This window comes from Pinus tabuliformis, chromosome 1_1 (genome assembly GCF_031772625.1).
Source record: "Pinus tabuliformis cultivar Carrire ecotype Pingquan chromosome 1_1, CPIR1, whole genome shotgun sequence".
NCBI lineage: Eukaryota > Viridiplantae > Streptophyta > Pinopsida > Pinales > Pinaceae > Pinus > Pinus tabuliformis.
In genome coordinates this window covers 388,414,648-388,439,064 of record NC_142297.1, presented here as the reverse complement: position 1 = coordinate 388,439,064, position 24,417 = coordinate 388,414,648, and positions in this window count along the sequence as shown.

Below are 24,417 nucleotides of genomic sequence, written 5' to 3'. Positions count from 1 at the left end.
CAGTCGTCAAATGACATTGTTGTTGGTTTAGTACCCAGATCTACCACGATCCACTGATATTTATCCACCAGCAGATCCTCCATATTGAGTTTCCACAACTCAAAACTCTGACCATTAAATTTCTTGATCTCTATCTTTCCACTCCTCACCATCTTCTTTTACCACAAGAATCAATCTCACAGATCTCCCACTGAACAGGGTTTACCACAGGCCTGAGCAAAATCCCTTAGTAGCAAAGGCGCCCCCTTGAGGCCAAAACAACTCTGATACCAAATGTAGGTTTTAACCCGTTACAGAAATTACCTTCATACGAATTCTAAAAAGAGAAAATAAACAATGGGGAGAGAATAAAACATAAAACAAATATACACAAAGATTTTCCCTTGCATCCCAAAATCGGGACTACTAGATTGATTTTTCATTATGTTCCTTTTAATGTTATAATACATATATATACATTCCGAAGCATCCATAAACCCCAATCCATTAGCCCTAGATTAGAACATAACCATAGTTCTATTAACCGGATCTACAAAATACCATGGACTGAAAAACATCATGCCCAAAAACATGTGTGAAATCCATGCACAAAACAATAGGTAGGTCCACCCACCTAATATAGGGTCAAAAAAAATTCCTAGGGCGCTACCATAGACCCTGTGTACGGGGAATACCACCCCCCTACATACCCCCGGTGCATGGGCTAGTTGTGGAAATAATATAACACAACCCAACAGGTTATTAGGAGATACACAAAGAAGATGAGTCTATTATGTTCAATGTAGGATGAAATTGGGCCACTTTTCTTTATGCCCTTAAGGAAGAATCCTACCCTATAGGGAACTACGATGATTGGAACACAAGAAGGAAATCTATGTGATAGGAGATAAACCACATGGTGTTAGAGTACACCAATAATTTGTTGATGAATTATTCTAATATGCTCACACAACCTTTCAAATTCAGGTCTAGATAGGCCAGGGACATGGGTAGCGTGCCAAGTTTTAAGACTGATCAACTATAATACAACTTTGAAGAAAAGAAAGAAAACAAAACTTTACAAAACTTTACAGGTGTCATGCAAAAACGAAAAAGAAAAAGCAAAAGAACAAGGATGTAATATTAAATAGAGTAGCGAGTCGATATAATTTAAAATATAAAGTCAAACTCACAAACATATTGATATTCAAATTTTGATTTAATATATAATAGTGACTCTTTTTAAGATAACATCCCATGAAAAAGAAATTACAATATACAACATGCAAGTAGCGATAAACAACAAAAGGAAAAATACAAGCATGATAACTAAGACACAAGATGGGAAAAATAATGTAATATCCTTCATTGAGAATGTAAACAAATAATGTTCAAATGTGGTAATCACAAAATTGGTGTACTACTACAAGAAAAGTCAATATTAGTATCTACAATATTGCAATATATATAAATATTCAGTGATTGAAATTATAATACCTCCGACAATAAGAAATATTATCGACCTCCATCTATGTTGTTATTTAAAAGAATCCCTGTAAATCAAAGTTCATAAGTCACAAATATCTAAACACTAAAATTAAGAACCCAAATGAATAATAGAATTATCTCATACAAACTTGCGTTGAAATCCAGATGTCTCGTCTTCCTTTCATAAGTCAATATTTGTAGTCACCACTTGGGAGAAATTTCATAAATGTCTCTTTTAATTAACTATATTAACTTAGGCTCAAATATTTTTATGGTAAGAAAAATATGGTTGGGCTCTTAAAAAATAGGGAGTGACTCGGAAAGAGGAGGACCCACATCCATCAATAATTCAAACACATAACCATTTAAATATCATATATATGTAATATGTGAATGCATCGTGTAAAATTTATCAATCATAAAATTGACCATTCAAAACATCATCACATATATATACTTAAATCCAAAAATGACTATTTATGTGTTCATAGTAAAACCAGATCATAAAAGCATAATTGCGTAGTTATGAGCCATGCTTTAAAAAATGCATATAAACAAACAAAAAAAACTATCCAAAACTTGCAAATCATATTAGAACTTGTATTCAAAGGATGTTGAATTACTCTTAGACTTTGTAAGGACTTTTCCATTGAAAAACTTGGTTGTTTTACCCCCATTCGTTGTTGCTTTTCAATAGTCTTCAAGGTAGAGGTTGTGGGATTAAGTGGTGATCCTAAAACATTGCCTTGGGGGGTCTTCACTTGGGTATTTCTATTGGAACCAATAGGCGTGAGATCAAAACAGGCAAAATTACCAACTAAAACATTGATAGGATTACCAAATGGGAGATTTTCAGAGTCGAAAAGGTTATCTACAACGTGAAAAACAATTGTCTTTGAGTGGAAATTAGATGTAGGCTCTTTAGAGAGAGAAGAAGATGCATGGGTAGCAAAATAACGAATGGAAATATGAAGAGTGAAATTAGGGTCATATCCCCAACCTCTTTCATTGACATTAGGTGTATTTAAGACAAGATTCCAACCGTCATTAACATTTGGAGGATCATTTTTCTGGTTCAGGTCCAATGATTTCTTGTATACTCGGGTGGGGAATAAGAGGGGGAGTTGCACTATTTTGATACACAGATGATATGCAGGAAACATTAGGGGACCATAAGTTCAAGTGTCTAGTCATAGTTAGCTAGTGGAACTCATCCGAGTGAACATTAAAATGGACAGAGAAACAAACTCTTTTGTTCCTTCCAGAATCCCACTAACTAGGAGACTTATTTCTCCTTCCCCAACCTCTATCTTGTCACAAGAGTTGGAACTCATATCTACAAATAATTAACATTAACAATGATCTATACAAAACTGGTGAGTCAATCCACCAACCCATTTCCCTTTAAAATTACTACAACCCAAATGTATTAGCCATAATTGGTTGATTCTCATGTAGTTTGGATAGGGCTGAAAGAAAAGGAGTGAAGATGAGAAATGGATGAGGGGTATAGGGAATGAAAAAATTAAACAAAAATTAACAAAAAAAATTGAAACCTCTTATTTCTTTAGCTTGACTATCAATGTCCATTTTTAAATTTCACTTTTTATACCGGCCGCGTGCAGGGCTATCATAAACATAGCTCTATCTTTCGACAAGGTCTTAATAAGTGAATTTATATAATTCAATTGACATTACAATGCCAAAATTATTCAAATATTTCTTTAGTAATGGACTAGGGTTTCGAGAGGAACAAGGGTTTAGTAGTAGACTAGAATTGTAGCATGGTAAGGAGGAATTTGAAGGATGAAATAATGGGGTAGAGCATAATAGGGGGGAAGCACTTAGTGCATTTATTTTAATGTTATTTGAATAGAGAAAACCATGCATGGAAGGCGTTAGTCGCAGGACACCTCTTTAAATAATTAACATCAACAATGATCTATACAAAATTGGTGAGTAAATCCACCAACTCATCTCCCTTTAAAATTACTACAAGCCAAATGTGTTAGCCATAATTGGTTGATTCTCATGTAGTTTGGAAAGGGCTCAAAGAAAAGGAGTCAAGATGAGAAATGGATGAGGGGTATATGGAATAAAAAAATTAAACAAAAATTAACAAACAAAATTGAAACCCCTTATTTCTTTAGCTTGACTATCAATGGCCATTTTTAAATTTCACTTTTTATATCGGCCGCGTGTAGGGCTATCATAAAAATAGCTCTATCTTTCAACAAGGTCTTAATAAGTGAATTTATATAATTCAATTGACATTAAAATGCCAAAATTCTTCAAATATTTCTTTAGTAATGGACTAGGGTTTCGAGAGGAACAAGGGTTTAGTACTAGACTAGAATTTTAGCATGGTAAGGAGGAATTTGAAGGATTAAATAATGGGGTAGAGCATAATAGGGGGGAAGCACTTAGTGCATTTATTTTAATGTTATTTGAATAGAGAAAACCATGCATGGAAAGGGTTAGTCGCACAAAGAGATATGGAGTGTGCCCACAAGGGGATATTTAGCGATATATGAAACTGAGGATAACTAACAAAGAAATTGCTCAAAGATTTTTACCCTTTCAAATTCATTCGATATAAAGAGAAATCACATGTTGATCAACATTGGTGATCAATAACTTGGTATTATTATTGACATTTGGGACAAAGCTTAATTATAAAGGATTCATTAATCAAATGGCTATGAATTATAGTGATACTTGTTTGGTGTGGCTAAGGAACAATGACCATGAAACATGTACAAAGGGGAACTAAAGGTAAGGAAACAAAAGGGGAAAAAGGTGAATAAACATGTAAAGACCAAACAAAAAATGATGAAGCGTAATTAACCAAAGAGACTTACCGATAATGTGAGCTGAGATTGATTAAACCAATACTTTTTCATTGAAAAACTCTCGAACCTCTCGTCTAAGTTCATATACTTTGAGTATCCAAAAGGGTTTGATATGGAAACATTGCGAATGAACTTATGCAATAGAAATCACGAAGTTAAATGCACATGGAGTTAAAACATTCATAAATTTAAGTCGTTGATCCGAATTAGGGTCCATTCCCATTTTAGATGTGGAGGATTATGACAAATTAAACTCATATGATAGAGTTTTTAGTTACGAGGCAAAGCATTTAATACACTGAAATGATATAGAGTCCACAAAAGCTAGTTTTCTCTACCATATACATGTAGATATGAAGGAGTAGCCATTATCACACCAGATAATGTGTTTTCACCCTTATTCACATGCCAAATGGGTGTGATGCATTGCAAAACTCCATGAGTTGAGTAAAATGTGGCTACAAATGTATAACTCTTGTACACACAACTCACCAAGCCCAAGTCACATTAAAACATTACTAAATGCAACATTAATATGGCACAAGAGTGAAATCACATCAACAATTCACAACATATACCATATAATCATAGCACAACAAAGTCTTATACAACATCAAATACATATCCAATTGCAATGGTCCCAACACATAACCATGTTAATACATGCAACTAATATATAAAAAATCAATACCATAACCATACAAAAATGCACCATTGTCGATAATAAGGCCCTCAATCACTTTGAATATTATAGCATATATATGTGTTATGCTTTTAAATACATTCAAACCCTTCAAAATAATATTATCTTCACACTACTATTGCATCTATAGAGTTTTGTAAGGCCCCATATGCCAAGATTGGTTTCAAAGTGTAATAACAATGTTTTTACAATGGTGATCATATAGTACTTATAACCATTCAAACCTTCATTCATATACAATAATTAATATTCTACTCAAATGAAGTCACAAAACCATCAACATGTATTCGTCGATGTAATGTTATATACTAAGAATCTGAGTGGTCTTTCCCTTCTCGTCATGATAATAAAATAGGGTTTCAAGATAGGAAAACAAGGTTCCCAATGTCCAATTAAGGTATGGACAAAAATGACAAATGCATAAATTTTGTATCTTATTATAAAATCAAAATATTTTAAAAAGTGAGTATCAACATTTGGTGACTCCACAAGGAAATATAGGTAGCTATATTGAACATAGAATCTGTAGTTTCAGAGAAATAGAGGAATGTAACTTGAATGAGCCCAATTCCCTCCCCTTCAATGAAGAGTAGTAGAAGTACACTCATATATCCATCTGTAACTTTACAAAACCAAGATTCTTCATGCAACCTTTTCTTAAAGAAAATCAGAGTGATATATATCTTTCTTGTTAGAGTAACAAAAGTCATTATAGACATTTATGCTTTAAAGATGATATGATACCTGACTTAGCTATAGAATTTCTACCTTCACTTTTTGAGCATTATGTAGCTAAACCAAAAGGAACTACCTTTTGTACACAAATTTATTAAAGATGCATATTTTACCTTCTTCATATAATCAATAAAGAATAAAAATTAAAATAACATAACAACAAAAAAACGAAAAGTAAAGAAAGTAAGCAAAAAGAAAGGAATATAAATAGATGCATCTAACTAGAGGGAGGTTCATGGCTAAACCGATCCCATAATAGGATCATTAAAGTGTTTGATACAAGAACCACTGGGAGGAAATGACAAAATCCTATCATCATCATCCTTCAACAGGTAGGGATTAACCCCAACTTTAGCAGCAATCTCACATGGGCCAATCCAAAGCCTTTGAAACTTCATATGTTTTCCTTTATCAGCAATGTTGAATCCCACAAAAGAACTTTATGACCTACTTCAAAAGTAGCATCCTTAGAAATTTTCTCTATATGATTCAAGGATGCAGTTCTTTACTCATCGAGAGCGAAGAGCGCATGATATTTATTAATTAAATATGATTCCTTAAATTCTTCAGCTTGAAATGCCAAATAAAGGGAGGCTAATTGGATTTCAATAGGCACTACAACATCTCTTCATAGAGAAGATAAAAAGGCATGACATTATTACTAACCTTAGGGGTAATATGATTTGCCCTTAGGGCTTGAGGGACAAAAGATGCCATTACCTAGGGTTATCGAAAATAATACTTTTTAGCATTTTGAGAAAGTTCTTATTTGTATATTTATCAAAGCCATTTCCCTAAGGATAATAAGAAGATGTGAAAGTGTGCTTGATATGAAACTTGTTGCAAAAGATAGAAAATTTAGTGGCGATAGATACATGTCCGTTATCAAACAAAATGTTAAAAGGGGTGCCAAATTTGGGCATCAAGGTTTCTTCAAAGAAATTTATTACCTTCTCTTCAGTGGCTCTCTTGAGAGGGACTTCCTCAAACCATTTGGTAAAATAGTCTATTGTAGTGAGAATGGAAATATGGCCAACTGAGGAAAGTGGGTTGATTGGGCCTATAAAATCAAGTCCCCATTTGACAAAGGGGAAAGTGGTGATAATGGGCTCTAACGACATCAAGTAATAGTGTAATTTTCTAGCCGCATATTGATATTTGTTACATGATCTAACAAATTTAAAGTATCTTGAAACATGTGCAGCGAAAAATAACTAGCTCTTAGGATTTTGTATGCGGTGGATCTTGTAGAAAAAAATCCACCGATATGATCAGATTGTTCTAAGGAGCCATGCAAAGATTTCAAAATATGGTTTGCAAACCTGTCATCTATCTGAGGAATACTTATTTAGGAGACTTCTTGTATAGGATATTTCCTATGAATACATATTTCAAAGCATCCAAACAAATTTTTCTTCTTTGGAATTTGTCTAAGTTTTCTGAAATTCTTTGGTGATTTAGATTAAAAAAAAATGATATTATGGTACCAAGGGTGATGGTAAATTTCATATTGTTAGTCTGGAATGAAACAAAATCCATAAAATATTGATTATGAGATTTAATGTCTTGGTGTGATCAAAATTCTGAGCAAGATATAGAGCTAGATCTCTACCTTTAATCGTGTTGGTAGTAGTTATGTGTTGACGGTGTTGGACCTGCTAGCATTCAGGGATCTCCTCGGTATGAAGTCCCAACTAGACCTCACACCATTTGGTGTAGGAGTCCCATCCGATATGATGGCCTGATTGCCATTATCTTAAGCACATGAGAGTGGTTTACTTTGTCTTCAAACATTGAGGTTCGTATGCCTAGTGAGTGCTTAGTGTCACTTGTGTCAAGGTTCTTTCACTACAGAGGATAGGGCGAGAGTGAGTCTCAAGTCGAAAGGGAATTGTCCCAATTCTGTTAGAGGCACACAACACAACAAGACATGCGCAGCTTTTGACAGAGTATTCTACACGAATGCGGCAGTCAAAAACACAAAATGAACAGTTAGCACATACAACACCCAGTGGAATAGTCCACATGAGTGCGACAGTCGTTATAAAAAGTTTAAAAGAATGAATATATCGAGTGTCTGAAGGAATAGTCCACATGGGCAAGACAACGTTAACAACTAGTACAACACATTTCCAACATCATATGTACTAGAACAATCGAAATAGTTCAACTGTCTTAATACAAGTTAAAGCAACATGAATTACAAACTTCCAAAGAATAGGCTTAGAAATGAATATAATACATCCATGAAAATGTGTTGGCATGTTAACAGGCTTCTAAATTAAGTGAAAGTTCCAATAAACATCCGTACACCATTACATCACTAACCCTAATAGCGGGGCATTGGAGCCACTGCTCGCTCCTCAAAGAAAATACTACAGACTCTCAAGGCTATGTGGGAGGAACCAAGGTGAAAAGTCCTTTGCATGTACAAATGAGGGGTTTATATAGCCAAGGTTGAAACTGACACTTGTGACTGTTCGACTTCCCTCATGAATCTTTGACTTACATGACTCTTCATATTTACATGTTGGTCTCTTGGACTTCCACATTACATTACGTTGATTACAACAGTATGGCCCATAGTAGTGATGTGGCTGAGATGACTCATGACATGACTTGACACGAGAGAGTTGATATGTTCATACTGCTGGTGGTGCCCATGTCGAGCCGCAATGTTGTTGAGTGATGGATGTGCTCTTAGTGTATCATAGCTTCACCTTTGCATGGCAAGGTGTGCGGAGTCTTCGATGATATTGGTGTTTGATTGATGTTGCATGTGCATGTATCTCCTTTTCTTGTACTTTGGCATGCTCCATGTGTTCGTCCATTTGCGAACAAGTCTCCTTGTATGCTCTACTTGTTCATCCCATTCATCGTCGTGTCATGTCTCATCCATGTACATGTATCTGCAATCACACATGATGAGACGACATAAATCGAAAAATATCCTAGTCTAACATGATGCATTATCTTTCTCTTTCGGGTGAAGGTGACTGGGAGAGAGGACAAAGCTCTGAAACTACATAGAGCACATTTCAGGCCGGGATGCGAGCTACAGGCACTACCAATGAAAATTTCACAGAGGTCACTAGGAGGCTCAGATGGGCAGTCAGGATTAGCTGTGACTACCTGCGGGATCTGGCCTAGCTAGAGGGAAGATCTGCGCAATTTTTGCAGGGAGAGAGTGTAGGCAGAAGGGGGATAGTCACATTGAAAATTGCGTAGATTCTCAAGGGATGCTCGCAGCGAGCTACGGGAGGCTGCTGGCCAAAACTATGTAGAGCTGGGAGGCTGGCTTGCGGGACATCCATGTGCATTTTCTGGACTGAGCGGGATGCTGGGCAGTTGGGAGGCATCCAATGAAAACTGTGTAGTTTTCAAGAGGAGAAATAGGTCAGCTGACAGGGTGATTGGCTGACAGAACTGCGCAATTTTTTAGGACAATGCAGTGACAAGAAGCGGGTGCCTGTCTGGCATCTCTGCGTAATTTCTTCAGTCAGTGGAAGTGGGCATGCTTGGCAGCTTCTGCGTAATTTTTTGGAGGAGTGAGTCCCAAGGTCACTGCCTGGTCAAACTCTCTGGTTGACCAGATGGAAGCTTGATGGATTTTCTTGCAAGAAATACAGATTGAGATGGCTTGTTGAGAAATTTATGCACTATTCTAGGGGACAGTCAGTCAGGTCGACTCCAGGATTGCGCAGTGTAGACTCCTTGGGGGAAGCCTCAAACTCTGCTCAATTCTAGGTGGCAATACATGATCACTGAGAGCTGAGACTGCCTAGTGCAACTCAGTAGAGGTCCGATTGTTGGAGGGTGGTCTTTTCGACAGAGTTTCATCAGTATTACTAAGTGTGCGAGTGAGTGAACTTGTGCATACAGGACCTTGTGAACACACACTCAACATGACTTGATGACAGGACACCTCGAATCAACAAGACTCCATACACTTAGTGTGACTGGCCGATGGGTGTGAGAGACAAGCACGAAACTTGTGATAGATCGTTGAATGACCGCGACGACACTTGTGCGACATTACATACAACTTCATGTGTGAGTGTGACAAATTCTTACATAGGGAATACAACTTTCACACATGAAGATGAACTTTGTGCATAGCCAAAACATGGTTGCAAGCATGACATTGTGACCAACATGCTAAAAGATGTATGGGAGCAATCAAGCAAGGAGGGTACAAATACTCAACACGAGCTGACAGGATGAGCCCGAGTGCTTGCAAACATCAAGGAAAAACCCAAGGAAGGCTTTGAAATTGGATGCAGGCCAAAATTTTGGAGGGTATTGCAGCCACTTTAACACTTGGTGACACATTGGTTGAATTCTAGCTTCTCTGTTTTGGTCCATTGACAGCACAGGGCCTTGGTCTTGCAAGGAGTATTGAATCGCTATGTGGGTTACTTTGGCTTCCCCACTTACCCCATGGAAAGAAATGGTTCACCTTTTTCCAACTCAATCAAACACAACAACATGTTTCAACTTGATCACAGTGTTTTGAAATCGGAAAGGGTAGTTTGGATCACGAGTTAAAAAATTTCAGAGTATAAGTTTTCATCTCGAGTGTTGCTCTGCTGCTAGTAGGCCTGGAAAATACCCCAATAGATTCATGCAAGAACACACACATTTATCCACTTCCAACAAACCTGGTCAGTACTTTGGTGGAGTTGCATGCTTCACCTCTCAGCGCAGGAAGCCTTTCTCTTCTTTCGCCTTCGTATATATATATATATATATATATATATTAAAGAGGATTGTGCATAGGCACTTATTTATTTTTGGGGCGAAAGAGGGATCCTGACTTATTGAGAGCAGAAGAGGTTGTTCCTTTAGAGAAGCATGTCAGACCTCTAACATAGGTTTGCTCGTTTAGATTTTTCCCCTTCTCCATTTCTACTAATTGGATAGCTTGAACATACAGAGCAGAAGAATGAGTACAGGCATGGGGTTTCCTAGTGTGGACATAGGTTCATGGTTGGACCCAAGCTTCCCTTGCAGATGGATCATATTTTCCATCAAGACTTCATTGTCTAAAGGTTATAAACAACACAGAGAAGATAGATGTAGGACTGACCAAGTGCTGTAGTGTCACAAGACTATTTGGATCTCAACCACATACTCATTCAAAAGCCAAAACTCAGTAGAGAGCAACACTTATTTACAAAACCAAAAATAACATGATACTAAGCAAACAAAACAAAATGAAACAAAAAATTGTAAGCAAAGTAAAAAAAAACAAGTAGTAAACAAACTATGTACATGGCACAGGGTGTGGTCCTGACTTACTGAAAATAATGTTTGAGATCTTGGCCGTTGACAATAAGGTTTTCAGTCCTCCCATCGAGTGATTATAGACGGTATGTGTGTGGGCCAAGCTTCTCATGTATAGTGTATAGACCAATCCACAGGGCCTAGAAATTCATATGTTTGCCTTTGTCTTCATGGGGTTTGTCCCATTTCAAGACCAAGTCACCAACATCGAAGTTAGCATTCCCTGCAGACTTCTTGTCGAACCATCTCTTGATACAGTTCTGGTGGAGTGTAAATTTTTATTTTTTTTTCATCCTTTCTTCTTGCAGCTTGTGAAGTGTATCCATCCTACACTAAACTAATAGACAAGGCTTGCCTTGGGATTCTTGAGACAATTGGAGCGCAGGCAAGTAGATGTTTGGTGGTAGGATGGCTTCTTTACCATAAACCAGGAAGTATGGCGAAGTGTTCAGAGAGGGTTTGGGTGTTACATAGTCAGCCCATAAGGAATTTGTCAAAGCAAGGTGTCAGTTACACTATTCAGAGTAAATGGTCTTCTTGATATGCAGATAAGGCTTTTATTTGTGGATTCTGTGAGACCATTTCCCTATGGGTAGTAGTTAGATGAGTGTTTCAGCACAATACCATACTGTAATGAAAAATCATAAAGATTCAAAGATGAAAATTTGGTTGCATTGTCAAACACAAGTGATATTAGAATGCCAAAGTGTGAGATGATGTTCTGTTGGAGGAATTTGATGACTTCCTTGTCATTCACTTGCTTGAGCGGAACTTCTTTTGTCCACCGCGTGAAGTAATCAGTATCTGTCAAGATGTAGCAGTGTTGTTTTGACAAATGTGGGAAAATTTCCCTGATGATGTCCATGCCCCATTGTTGGAACGGTTCAGTCACTGCAACAGGGTGCAGTGGTGCTGCTAACCTTTGTGTTTTGTCGACGCATCGCTGATAGACTGGGCACTTGTGGGCATAGGCGTGTGCATCCTTGAATAATGTGGGCCAGTAGAAACTGACTCACATAACTTTTTGTGTAGTGGTATTTCCCCCAAAGTGGCCCCTAGCTGGTCTGTCATGTCGATCATGCAAGACCTTATCTGAATCATGTGCCTCTAGGCACCTGAGAAAAATTCTGTTACTGTGCTTTCTACAAAGCACTTCGTGCACCAGCTAATAAGATAAAGCTTTGAGGTTCAGTGCCCTCTTCTGTCTCATGGAGAAATGAGAGGGTATGGTGCCTTTCTCAAGGTATTGGTGCACATATTCATACTAAGAGTTTTCGCATGCAATGGGTGGTGATCGTTCTACATCATACATTTGGATTTCCCGCTCCCAACCAGCGATCTCTTCTTCTTCTTCCTGTGTGTGGATTGCCTCAACTGTGAGTTTGAAAAGTCCATGATCCTTGACAGTGTGAACTGGCTTGATGACCAAATCATAATATTGCAAGCCTGCCATCCATTTCGCACGTTGTTCACCCATCTCTTTTTGTACAAGCAGTGAGCGGACTTCTGGGTGAGGTACATAGACTATACAATGGTTCTTCAGCAAGTAGGGTTTGAAGTGTTTCACTACCTTGTATACTGTGTATGCTTGTTTTTCAATGGTGGGGTAGTCGATTTCGGGTCCCTGCATGCTTGAACTCATGAAGGAGATGGGACATTCTTCGTTCAACTCATTCTTCTAAGTGAGTACCGCAACAAGCGAGTTGTTGGAGGCAAAGGTGTATACCAAGAAATCTTTGTTGAAATATGGGTTGTAAAGTGCAGAGGCTTCTGCTATAACCTTCTTAATAAGGGTGAATGCGTTCTTTTCCCTCTTGCCCCAATTGTAGACTACATCCTTCTTGATAATGTCTTGCATTAGTTTTACTATCTGTGCATAGTTCGAGATGAACTTCTGGAGGAATTTTATCTTTCCCAAGAAGGATTGCATTGCTTTTTTGTTGGCTGGGCGAGGGATATATATAATGGTCTAGACCTGGTTTGGATCAACCTTGATCCCTCTTTCGGCAATGACATGCCCAAGGAGATTCCCCTCAGACACTGCAAATACAATCTTTTTGGGATTCAAGGAAATCCCGTATTTCTGGCATCGCTCAAATATTTTCTTTAGATGGCGTATGCGGTCTAACCATTTTCTTGGAAATATAGTCATGTCATCAAGGTACACCACTACACTCTGTCCCATGAGTCCACAGAAGGTGATGTCCATGGCGTGTTGAAAGGTTGTGCCTACATTCACGAGCCCAAATAGTATTCCTCTATATGTGAACATACCCCACTTGGTACAGATGGTAGTTTTAAGTCGATCAAGTTCCTCTACCAGAACCTAGTTGTATCCTAAGAAACCATCAAGTAAGGAAGACATCTATGACCTAGACACTGTCAATAAAATATGCTCCATATACAACATGGGGTAATTATCTTTGTTTGCGGCACGATTCAAGTTTTGGAAATCAACACATAAGCGGATCTTCCCGGACTTCTTACATACAAGAACGAGGTTGGAAACCTATGTGGAATGACAAACTCTGTATATGATCCGTGTATCCAACAACTTGGTCAACTCTTTCTGTATGATGGGTTCAAGTGACACATGTACTTTCCTCAGCTCCTGCTGAAATGGCTTGAACCCTTCTTTGAGTAGAATCACATGTTGGATTATTCGCATGTCGTATGTTTTCAAATCGTCATATGTCCATGCAAATACATCTTGGTACTGTTTGAATAAGCGGAAAAGGGTTTCCTCTCCTGCTATGTGCAACATGTACTAAGATTGATGAACTTCAGATCTTGTTTAGTTCCTAGGCTTATCTGTTCGTGCATCATGGTGGAGTTGTGGGTTTTTTTGTTCCTTGGCCCCTGAAAGCGGTTCTGCAAGTCATAGAGATTTTCTAGAGATACCACACCCTTAGGTATGAGGTTTCATTTCTTGTCATTAGCCCCAACTTGGACAGATTGGTAGTACTCATCATCGGCTATCGCTCCATCTTCAAAGACATCAACATTGGCCATGAAGTGAAGTATTTGTTAATAATTGTCAAAAACACATAGATTAGTTATGTTATTAGGGATATAAGGCTTATACTAAATTTCAACAGTAAATCTATCCCTAAGTAATGACATCCTAGAAACTACGTTTGCTAAAGAATTACAGCTGCATTATGCATTCTTGGCACAAGAGTGATACTAAATTCTTGGAAGTTAGAGATTAGTCTCCATACCCCTTGCTGGTAACTTTTGAGATGAGGTGATAAACAATGTATTGTGTTACGTACCTATCATACCACGATTTCTGAATCACCTACCACTTTGAGCACAATAATGTTGAGGCTGATGGCCTTTTGCAAGCCGAAATTGAGTGCTTCATATTCAACGATGTTGTTCATGCACTCGAACTACAAGCGGCTTGAGATCAAATGTTTCCTGTGCTTTGGGTTAATCAAGACACACCTGGCTCCAGAGCCATCTTGTGTCTTTGATCCTTCAAAATACATGGTCCACAACTCGTTTGTACATGGACTGTTTGATATTCTTGTACTACTTCTACTGTTGCTACTGCTACTATTGTTACAATGTGTTGTACATGTTTCATTTCCATCAGTTGGGAAAGGAAGGAAACCTAACTGCGTGTCTGGCAGGGTTGGAGCTTGCTGTGCGAGATAACACCCCAGTGTTGTTTCCAAGAGGCAGTTTCCAAACATGAGCTCTACGAAGGCCAACAATTTGTTCTTACCATTGATGGGAGTGATTTTGTGTCTCATGTATCTCTTGGATAAGGCTCAGATCTAATTTATTTTTCCCTGGTATGGAAGCCACAAGTGTGACCACTCTGTAGAAAAGTATGTGTCCAAATTTCTAGACCAATCTCTGCTGAGAAGTAAGCCATATGATTTTGGTATGTCCACAACAAAAATGTTTATGCACTTGTGAACTCAGTCGTCATGAGATAAATGGATGATCACATCCTTAAGTTCCTCAATGGTTTGTATGCATGTCCAATCAATTTGGATATGATCTATGGAGATGTCTTGCTCCATTGTGCATTGATCTTCTTGGTGATGGAGAGCGGCATGATGTTGGATGATGTGCTAGAATCAACCAAAAAATTGTGAACATTGCAATTAAAGATTTCGAATGAAAGAAAGAATGGAGGGAAAACAAAGTTTTCTTCTTCCATCTAGAGTGTCTTGAGCACAGTTGTGAGTGAACCGGGAGATGTGCTTGCTCCCTTGCTGGTAGAGGCTGCGCTGTCTATAGATGTTTTCCCCAGTGTGCGCAAAAGAATATCCCGCTAACTTTGAATCTTATCCAACTCAAACAAAGACATGTTTGTGTGAGTTTTCTTCATGTATTCCACAATGTTGTAGTCAAGAGTGAGTAGACTCACCGAGATGTCCAGGGCCAGATTTGTGTTGGTATTGTCCAGCAGAGCGTTCTGTAGTTTACTGCTCATGGAATTACTCTTGTTCGCCGCTATCTTCCCAGGCTTGCTTTGTGTTTTCTACTTTTGGATGGCTAGTGGATCAACCTTCCTCAGCTATTCAATATTTTCTCTCATTTCCCCAAATGTAGGGGGATCCTCTTGACTTCTGAGATTGTATCGACCATTTTGATTTTGGGGATGCTTCTCGATGTTCGTTTTCTACACTGCTTATGAGCAATGATACATGTTGATCACCTGCCTAGTGCTGGGTGCCTCATTAAGTGCATCATCTTCATCGTCATTTGTGTCTCTCAGCTGTCACTATGTACTTCTCACTATGTTTAGTGTGCAGTTGCATACTGAGCCTTCAACTCTTTTCCATTCTTAACGAGAGCCTTCTAGGTGATTATCTTCATGGAATGAGAAAAATTCATCATTCACACACTGTTCTAACTGAAACACTGAGCTGGAGATCTTTGCAGTTTTAGGTAGGAAGCAGTTGCTACCTAATGACAAGCTTCCTTTCTATTGTTTGGGTAGTCGGCTACTCGCATATGTGTTGATCGTTCGTTGTTTCAGCTCGGACACCTCTTTTGTTAAGTTCTTAACAATACGAGTAAGGGTCTCAATGTCAATTGATTCCTTGTATTTACCCTTGATTTCCGTAGCCTGGGGCTTCCTGCTCACATATCTTGATTCTTTTACTGGTTCATCATCCTCTACAGTGATTGCCTCTTTGCAATTTTCTAGTAGTGTTGATTTCACAGCTTGCTTGATGAACTGCGTAATGCTGGTTGGCAATGTAGACATATGGTAGTTGATAGTGATGGAGTCATGAGGTTTCGTGTCCATTGCAAACCTGTTCAATATGCACAAAAACCTCTGATTGAAATCCTTTACCTTTTCTTTTTCCTCCATCTTCAAACTTCCCAACTCTTTGAGCAACATGGCCGAGGTCTTGTCATCAGCAAATTTTTCCAGAAACATGTGTTTGAACATACCCCAGTTATGGATGGAGTTGACAGGAAGGTTGTGATACCATACTAATGCGTGGCCATCCAAGGTACATAGAAGCAACCTGCATGCAACATCATCGTACTGTACCTCGAGTGTCTGTAGTTTTAGGTAGAAGTTGTCAAAGTGAACTTCTACCTTCACTTGCTTTGTCAGGGTCATACTTTGTGATCATTGTATATGAATGCTTTGGCATCCTGTGCAAAGCACCCGGGAGAGCTTCTAGTCCCTGAGTCATCCATTCCAAGTTTTGGTAAGCCATGTCTTCTTCTTCATCCTCCTCCTCCTCTTCTTCAGAATCCGACGGTTCCAAATTTGACTCTGTTGGTTCATCTCTGCCTCTGCCTCCTCTGCTGCCTTCCCCTACGCCTCTTGTACCAAAATCTGAGCCCAAGATCACAAGGTTGTCTCCTTCTCCCTGTTGGAAGATTGGAGTTTCCTCTCCTTTCTCAACAACGTCTGCTAGACCTTTGAGTGTGGTCATAACTACTTCTTCCACTGATGATACAGCAACCCTCGTGGGAGTGGTTTTTGGCTTCCTTAATGCGTATGGAAGATGTTGTATTCATGGGATAAGTACGGCTGCATTTGTGAACTGGTAGGTCATCAGACAGATAGAGTGGAGGTGCTGATATGAAATTTCATGTTCATGTCTGGGAGGTGAGGAGTAACCAACTTCAGAGTTGCGTGTATGTGAGAGGTAGTGCGAGTTACTGCCTTGACCATATGATTGATGAGTGGGGGTGAGAGGAAATTCAACCATAAACAACTGGTGGCCCTCCTTCTAGTGCCATAAATGTTGACAGTGCTGGACCTGCCAACATTCATGGGATCTCCCTAGTATGAAGTACCAACTAGACCTCACACCATTTGGTGTAGGAGTCCCATCTGCTATGATGTCTCGATTTCCATTATCTTAAATATTTTCCTTAGCTCTTGCTTGTCACCACATGAGAGTGGTTTACTTTGTCTTCAAACAATGAGGTTCGTGTGCCTGGTGAGGGCTTAGTGTCACTTGTGTCAAGGTTCTTTCATTGCAGAGGGAGAGGCTGAGAGTGACTCTCAAGTCGAAAGGGAATAACCGCAACTCTGTTAGAGACGCACAACACAACAGGACATGCGTAGCTTTGGGCGGAGTAGTCTACAAGGATGTGGCATTCAAAAACACAAAGTGAACAGTTAGCACATACAACACCCAACAAAATATTCCACATGAGTGCGACAGGTGTTATAACAAGTTTACAAGAATGAACTTGTCGAGTGTCTGGTGTAATAGTTCACATGGGCAAGACAACGTTAACAACTAATACAACACATTTCCAATAGCATATGTACTATAAAAACCGAAATAGTTCAACTGTCTTAATATAGGTTAAAGAAACATGCATTACAAGCGTCGAAAGAATAGTCTTACAAATGAATATAATACATGTGTGAAAATTTGTTGTCCTGTTAACAAGCTTCTAAATTAAGAAAAAGTTCCAAGACACATCCATACACCATTACATCACTAACCCCAATAGCAGGGTGTTGGAGCCACTGCTCACTCCTCAAAGAAAATACTATAGACTCTCAAGGCCATGTGGGAGGAGCTAAGGTGAAAAGTCCTTTGCATGTACAAATGAGGGGTATATATAGCCAAGGGTGAAACTGACCCTTGTGACTATTCGACTTCCCTCACGATTGTTTGTTTTACATGAGTCTTCAAATTTACATGACTCTTCATCTTTACATGTGGGTCTCTTGGACTTCCACGCTACATTACATTGATTACAATAGTATGGCCCACAATAGTGATGTGGCCGAGATGACTCATGACATGACTCGACACGACATAGCTAGTATGTTCATGCTATTGCTGGTTTCCATGTCGAGCTGTAATGCTGCTGAGTGATGGATGTGCCCTTTGTGTATCATAGCTGCACCTCCGTATGGCAAGGTGTGCAGAGTCTTCGATGGTCTTGGTGTTCACTTGATGTTTCACATGCATGTCTCTCCTTTGCTTGTACTTGGGCATGCTCCATGTGTTCGTCCGTTCACAAACATGCCTCCTTGCATGTGCTCCTTGTTCATCCTGTTCATTTTTGCATCGTGTCTCATCCATGTACCTGTATCTGCAATCACTCATGACAAGACGAAATCAAATCCAAAAATATCCTAGTATACCATGATGCATAATATTTTTCTTTTGGGTGCAGGTGACGGGGAGAGAGGACAAAGCTCTAAAATTGCGCAGAGCACATTTCAGGCCGAGATGCGAGCTCTGGGCACTATCAATGAAAATTTCACAGATTTCACTGGTAGGCTGAGATGGGCAGTCGGGATCAATAGTGACTGTCCATGGGATTTGGCCCGGCTGGAGGGCAGATTTGCACAATTTTTCCTGGGATATAGTGCAGGAAACAGGGGGACACTGGTAGTGAAAATTGCGCAGATTCTCTAGGGAGGCGAGCAGCAGGCTATAGGAGGTTGCTGGCCAAACCTACGCAGAGCCGGGAGGCTGGCATATAGGAAATCCTTGCATAGTTTCTAGGCTGAGCAGGATGCTGGGTAGCTGGGAGGCAACCCATGAAAACTACGTAGTTTTTAGGAGGAGCAGCAGGCCAACTCACAGGATGTCTGGCTAACAAAAATACGTAGTTTTTGAGTTCAGTGCAGTGACAAGCAGCGGGTGTACGTTCGACATGTTTGTGAAATTTCTTCAGTCAGTGGAAGCGGGAATGCTTGGCAGCTTTTGCACAAGTTTTTGGAGGAGTGAAGCCCAGGGTCACTACCCCGTCAAACTCTTCGGTTGACGAACTGGAGGCTCGATGGCTTTTCTTGCGGGAATCAGAGATTGAGATGGCTTGCTGAGAAATTTCTGTGTTGTTTTGGGTGACAGTCAGTCAGGTCGACTCCAGGATTGCGCAGTGTAGACTGCTTGGGGGAAGCCTCAAACTATTCTCAATTCTGGGCAGTAGTACATGAAAACTGAGAGCTGAGACTACCTAGTGCAGCTCAGTGGAGTTCTGATTGTTGGAGGGTGGTCCGGTTAATAGAGTTTCAACAAAATGACTAAGTGTGTGAGTGAATAAAATTGTGCATACATGATCTTACGAACACACACTCAACATGATTCAATGACAAGACTCCTCGAATCAACAAGACAACATACACTCAGTGTGACTAACCAACGGGTGTGAGGGACAAGCAAGACACTTGTGATAGATCGTTGAATGACTGTGATGAAACTTCTGCAACATTGCAGACAATTTTGTGTGTGAGTGCGACAGATGCTTACATAGCGAATAAAACTTGCACACACAAAGACATACTTTGTGCATCGCTAAAACATGGCTGCAAGCATGACATTGTGACCAACATGCTAAAAGATGTCTAGTGAATGGTCAAGCGATGAGGGTGCAAAGACTTAACACGAGCTTACAGGATGAGCCTGAGTGCTTGCAAACATCAAGGAAAAACCCAAGGAAGGCTTCGAAATTGGATGCAGGGCAAAATTTTGGGGGATGTTGCAGCCGCTACAACATTATGGTAAGGTCATGTTCTTGAAATTTAGTTAGCTAATGTGCTAATTTACCAGACATTGGATTTTAAGAAAGTAGGAATTTCATAGCTAGTAAGGGAGTTCTTACCTCATCATGCTTCTCAAGGATGAGATGCCTGAACTTTTAACCTTAACCAGAGAGTAAGAATGTTTCTTAATTAATGAATATTTCATAGCTTCATCAAACATGCTTTGGTTAGTAAATGTTATAGGTTATTTTAGTCCTTGACTATCCTTTTGCATTAAGATTACATAAATTGCTTCATATGTAGCATTAGTATATATGATGAAATATTTTGTAAAGTTAGGAGTAGCTAAAATAGGGGTTGTTGAAATAACATCTTTAATATGTTGTAATTCTTGTTGAGTAGATGAATTCCAATTAAAATATTGATCATTTTTTAACAAATTATGGACTGGGTTAACACTTTTTGTAAAATTTGGTATTAATATTCTTACAAAAATAAATTATCCCATAAATGATTGGATGCCCTTTTTCAAGGTAGGAGGATAGAGAGCTTGAATAGGTGATACTTGTTCATGGTTTATGCTAATCCCTGAATCAAAGATAATATGTCCAAAAAACTTTCCTAATTTGACACCAAAAATGAAATTGGTAGGGTTTAAAGATATTCCATATTTCTAAAATGAGTGAAAATTCTTGAAAGATGGTCAAAATGATCTACTCAATGTTTAGAATAAATTGTCAAATAATCCAAGTACACCTATATAATTATCCCTATTAGGTCATCAAATGCGATGTTCATTGCTCCTTGGAATGTAGCTCCAACATTTATTAAGCTAAAAGGCATACAGTTAAAGGGAAATGTTCCCCATTTGGTTGTGAAGGTTTTTTTATGTCTATCATTATTTTTCAGGCGGATTTGGTTGTAGCAGTAGAAAACATCTAAAAATGACACGATGTCAGAACTAACTACTTACTATAGAATTAATTCCATGTTTTGAAGGGGGAAATTATCCTTCACACTGGCCTTGTTCAAGGAACAAAAGTTGTCACATAAGCGAATTTGAATAGTTTTCTTTCAAACTGGAACTAATTTAGCCACCCACTTGGAATATTTAAGAAGACAAATAATATGAGAAACCAATATTTTTCTAGCTCGACCCTAATAGTTGTCTCTAGAGCTGGATTGATGGGTCTTTTCTTTTTCTAACAAGTTTATATTCTGTTTTAATAGGTATGACATGACTAATGATGGAGGGATCAAAAACATTTAAATAATTATAGGAATAAGCAAAGACGCTAGAGAAATCATGAAAATGGTGGATAAACTTGTTTATTTCATCAAAAAAGCAAGTTTCAAGAGACATACAACACTTTTGGGTTACTACTGGTTCCAATATTTACCTGAATTGTATTATCAATTGCCTTGTAGGGTGATTTGCTTGGAAGGTGGGATTTAGTAGCATCATTAGGTGTGAAATCATCTTCTAAAGGGAAAAGAACCTTAGGGTATTTATTATACTCAAGGTTAATTATTTGAGATGACCCCATGGTGTCATTGGTAAGGAAACTCACAAGATACTGGTCATCATGAGAGACTTGCCAGGATTCCTCATTATGAGGTAGGTGTGGTTTGTACAATGTTTTTTGTTTTTTTGTCAACTCTATTTGTGATCCTCTAGGTTTGACCTATGGCTTGAGGAGTCATGACGTAGGGGCATCTAATCCGTCAAAGTCACCTAGGGATCGCACCTAACCTAGGCTGCAGCAACCCTAAGTTGACTGGAGTTTTTAGCATGTATCATCCCCCTAGCACAGGGCACAACCACCCCCCGCGATTTTTGATCCTAGGTTGCCTTACTAACGAGGCCCATCCTCAACCAGTTTTGCTAGTGGGACTTGATGTGATTTGTACAATGTTACTAAAATGAAATTAGGTTTATTAATCATATCAAGTTGTTCAAGCCTCACAACATACATTCCAAATCATCAACTATAGTATTCATACTTCTTAAAACTTTTGAATTCTATGATAACAGTGAAGTGAGGGAAGTATAACGCCTCATTAGCTTATTGGAATGGGTATAAATTATTTTGAGTAGATTAACCAATAATTCTTAATCATTGAAAATAAAGAGGTTATGTATTCCAAGCTGAAGGGCATTATCTAAACAGAGAATGAAAGCATCAAACTCTGTGATTTTGTTAGTGCATGAGAAATTCAAACGCTAAGAAAAGGAATGGGATTTTCCAAAATGATTTTGTAATAAGATACTAGTTCCATTTCCTTCCCGTGATGATGATTTTTCAAAAAGCATATGCCAAATCAAATCAGAGTCCGAGGAAACATCCATAGTATTTTGTTGCCAACTTCTTCTTCATTGAAGATGGCATATATTCCTAGGTCATCCTCTATGTATTTGACAAAGGGTCGAAGACGGTTTTCAATGTAAGGTAATATTCTTTCTTCCCTATACACAATTATGTTCTTAGGACCCTTAGGAGTGATAATATGGGAACCATCCATGGAATAGTGACGACCTATTAATGATTTCTAATCTCTATTAAGAATTATTAAATAATTTCTGACAGGAATATCAATGAATTGGATATTGCTGGTCATATGGATTTTAGGATGAGAACATATAACCAATGTGACATATTTAATCTCATCGACAATGGATCTATTTTGTTTACTGAATGCAATAATGTTCCCGGAAATTTCATTGGTACATAAAAGCCTAAGTTCTTCCATGATTGTTTAAGAGATTACATTTGGGCCAAAACCTCCATCAATTAAACAACAATGAGTGATCTTATTACATATTTTCATCGAAGCACAAAAAGGATGGTTTTTAGGTTTCTTATACTTAGTTACCGCTTCAACTTCTTGGTTCAGGAGGGTTTCACTCTTATCTTCCAAGTTAGTGTTGGATACTAAATAAACAAGAGTTCTTATCTATGTTTGAAGAAAAATGTTCAAATTGTCAATCTGCTCAAAAGTCTCAGCTAAATTAAGTAATGTAGCATTGGATTTGATTTTAGACAGAGCCTCTATGATATTGTATTTTTTTATATCATTGGAAAGGTTAACATTTGGAATAGAATGGTTGCGATCTTTGGAATTTGGAACATATTGATTAGAAGGATGATTGCGGTTGGAAGGATTATTTTGATTTTTTTATTTTTTTTTTTATAATTTTGGGTGCGAGTATTTACATTGTTAATATCATCATTAATCCATTTGAGACTATTTATATTGGGATTTTAAGATGGAGGTGTAGGTTTTTTTTTTAAATCATTTCTCTTCTAGCCTCCATGGCCTCACAGGTCTTCTCATCATGGTTTTCCTCATAAAAAATACACCAATGACGATTTACAAGGAAATTTCCTAGTGTGGAGGAAACAAGGGTAGGTTGATAGATAGGTGGAAGATAAAGTTGGTAGGATATAGGTGTGACCTTACATTCAAAAGTGATTAGATGATTATTCATGTCCTCCATTAACTGCAACACTGTGTTCATCTTAAGGTTTTTATTAGATTTGTTTAAAGGGATGCCAATCATCAATTTATGATCTTCAAATTTGAGATAGGTCTAAAGGGATAATGCAAAGCTATTGAAATTTTTTTCCTCAAGCCTATTCCTATAGGTTGAGGGAATAATGTTATATTAATTAATCATAGATTCCTAGCTGTGCGACCTTATCAGATCAAGAATTTGAGTATAGAGCTTTGTGAACCTTAAATTAAAAGCCCTAATAGTTTCCATAGGTTGGAAAACCATGCTATTGTATTCTCTAAGCCAATATGAAATAATTTTCTACTATCCATAAGTGGACTTGACCTAATAAGATAACTCAACCTAGGTAGAAATGTTTTTAGGAGGTAAGTCATAGAAGTCAGAAGCAGCTTTTCCTTCTAAGATATCAAAAAAGAGCCTCATAAAAATATATTCAACATTAGCCCCAATGTTATTATAGGCATTCAATAAATTTCTTAAATGTTCTTGAATAATGTAGGTTCCATTCCTAAAAAAATTGGGTAAGTAGTCCTTGAATTTAAGTAATCAGGCAGTTATAAGTGGAAAATTCTAAGGAGATGGCACATGCCCAAGGGTTGCATTTTTGTCTTCCTCAATTCTGAGAGCCTATATTTTTTTATAACCCTATTATGATTTTTAGGGTGTGAAATAGACTGATAATCTTTGAAAACGCTCCCTAAGGGAGGTGTTGCCATTTTGATAGGTGGGATATTGAAAACTAGGATTTGATCTAAGAATGCAATGTTAGATTCAGATAATGATCACTTAAGAGTGATTTTTATATTCTCTAAATTATTTATTATACCTCTAAGAACTGATAAATAATCAACTTTGGGAGATTTAAATCTCAACATACGTGATTGACATGGGTATCAAATGATTGATG